The 2,785-nt window shown below is 33.8% G+C and overlaps 1 non-coding gene across 1 annotated transcript; it reads right to left on the bottom strand.

Annotated features, from left to right (window-relative positions):
• Positions 1-576: 576 nt before the first annotated feature.
• Positions 577-648, bottom strand: Trnac-gca (transfer RNA cysteine (anticodon GCA)). The gene has a single exon. It is a non-coding gene; the product is annotated as a tRNA-Cys (tRNA).
• Between the last annotated feature and the right edge of the window lie 2,137 nt (positions 649-2,785).

Here is a 2,785-nt window from a genome sequence, read left to right as displayed (position 1 = left end):
GCCTGTTGAGTTAATTTCAACAACATCGATATATCTCTTTCATCGCTATACATATTTGCATTATCATGCTTCTTTTTAACTTGTTGTTCGCCGCTCGTTCATCTTACGCTGTACGGAATTTTCTGGATTGTCAACTCTTTATCGAAATAAATTATTGCATTAAAATAAATTAGTTTTTCGACGGAGTTAATTGTGAAACTTAAGTGCTTTCCAAAGCAGTGAAACCGCCGCAACAATGCCCGTAATGCGCCTACTGGAAGGACTATTTGCGAATTTAACCAAATCTCAACGTCCTCCGATCTCGATTTTTCTTTGTCTAAAACAATTTTTACTCACATTCTGATACCGTAATTTAAGTAATTATATAATTGTTAATTAGTCAGTAGTTTCATAGACAAAATGTGCAAATAAATAAATGCAATGCAGCAGTCACAATTTTAGTAATTTTTGAAAGATTCCCTGCATTACAAATGTCATTAATCCGAGCGCACGAATTCTTTAATTAGAAAAATATTTGCAAATGCAAGAAAATAAATTAAAAAATAATAAGAAAACTAAATAAAAAAATATTTACACAGGGGACACCCGGGTTTGAACCGGGGACCTCTCGATCTGCAGTCGAATGCTCTACCACTGAGCTATATCCCCATATGTTATCATACTGTCAGATGCATAAAACACCACACATGCCAGCAGCATTCTCTCAATATAGGTGTGTGGGTGTTTGTTTGTTCATTTGGATGTGCAAGTTTTATTTGCCGTTGTGCAATCCATTGTATGCCGCCACTGAAATTTTTAGTTAGTACAAAATAAAATTGTTGATAATTTATTGCGCTTTGCTCAATGAAATTATCTTAGAATATTTTATCAATCAAAAAGCGACCAACTAAAGACGGCGAGTGCTAAAATACGTGCATGCGGTGTTCCGTTATTCTATTTATATACGAGTTAAAAACTGGCACATGTTTTAAGAAGGCGGATGGCGCCTTAAAAGGCAGGTTGTTAATTTTTTTTTTTTGTGTTTTTGATTGGAAATGTATACAAATGAACATAAATATATTTACTTAGATATGGGGTACAAATAAGGAGCGAACGTGGGTAGTGGTTAAAAATTTGAGATAAATAATTTTTAGTTTGTTAAGCAAACCGAGATACTACTGTTTTCATATGTGTAAAAGTATGTACAGTATGTCAAATAATTGTTTGCAACATGATAAAAGCGGCTTAAATATATTTTAATATATTTATTTTACCAACTTAAATAACATTTTCGAAATTTGAAATACACATTATTTTTGTAACTTTTATTTTTAACATATTTATGGCAGCAAAACTCAAAACTTCAGGACAATAAGTAAAAAGAAACATAAAAATCTGTAAAAAAGTTCATTCTGTGTTGTCAATTAATTGTTTACATTTTCAAATATTATGTGACTTTTGTAAGGAAAACAAAGGTGTCTGATTTTAATATTTAGTGGGACGGCCTTCAGCTTCCATTACAGAATACAGACGACGGGGCATGGAATGTATAAGGTTCTTCAGGTCGTAAGTCTTTGGTATTTTCTGCCATTCAACCTGAATTGCGTTGATGAGAGCGGTTTTATTAGATGGGCCGTGTTTGCTCACTTTATTCTTTAAGTACGCCCACCAATTCTCTATTGGGTTCAAGTCGGGACTCTGGGCTGGAGTATCAATGACTTTACTGCAATTATAAAGTAGCCAGGTCCTGCAAAGCAACGACTTTTGTTTAGGGTCGTTATCCTGGTATAACTTGTATTTTAGTTTATTAGGGTTTTCTGGGTCAACAAATCCAAACTTCATCGCGCTTCTTGTCAACTCATTTTTGAGAATGTCAAGGTAATACTCCTTTGTCATTATATCATTAAAAATTCGCAGCTCACCCACACCATTCGACGAGACGAAACCCCATACCATCACTGAAAGTTTGCCAAATTTTATTTGTCTCGTCACAAAAAATTACGTCATCCCAATATTCCAATGGCTTGTCTATATGGGCAACAGAAAAACTAAGCCGCTTTTCTATATTAACTGCGGACAGCAATGGTTTTTTTCTGGCTATTTGCGAAGAATATTTGTGCAGTCTTAAAACTTTCCGGACAGTCTTATGACTTACAGTTTTGCCACAGTCATTTTTTATATCAGATGCCAACTGCCTCAGACTCGTTTGAGGGGATTCGCTGATCTTTTTTAAAATTTTTGAGTGATCTCGTCTAGAGAGCTTTGGTGGGCTGCCTCCTGAGTGCTTTAATTCAAACCCGTTTTCTTTTTCTGCGCGTTCAATAATATTATAAATAGTTCTGAGCTTAATTGAAAACATTTCCGCCAACTCTTTAGCCGACTTCCCCTTATAATAGTTAAAATAAACTAACTGAAACACATTTTCATTAATTCGTTTGTCCGGCATTGCTTAACTGATTAAAATGTTCACTTTTTAAAAGCATAAGTCATACTAAATGTGTGCTAACAATGAACGACTACGACACGCGTTTATTTGCGTTCAAAATAAAAGTACCGTTAGCTAGCTTCAGTTTGATTTTGCATTTTGCAAAGAATTAATTAACAACGCAATATTTGCCGAATTGTAATGCTGCTTGTTTATTTTACTGTTATATTTTAGTTTTTGTATTGTATATGTTGTACGTAAAACGGGTAACGAATATTGCCTTTATTAATATTGTAAAAAAATTGTCTAAGAAAAGACATTTTAGATGATAATGCGTAAGCCTAAATATGAGCTTATAGAACTTTTTTCATTTTGCAAACA

The sequence above is a fragment of the Anastrepha ludens genome, chromosome 3 (genome assembly GCF_028408465.1).
Source record: "Anastrepha ludens isolate Willacy chromosome 3, idAnaLude1.1, whole genome shotgun sequence".
Taxonomy (NCBI): domain Eukaryota; kingdom Metazoa; phylum Arthropoda; class Insecta; order Diptera; family Tephritidae; genus Anastrepha; species Anastrepha ludens.
The sequence above is the reverse complement of the archived record's forward strand: the minus strand, read 5'-3'. Positions and strand labels throughout refer to the sequence as shown.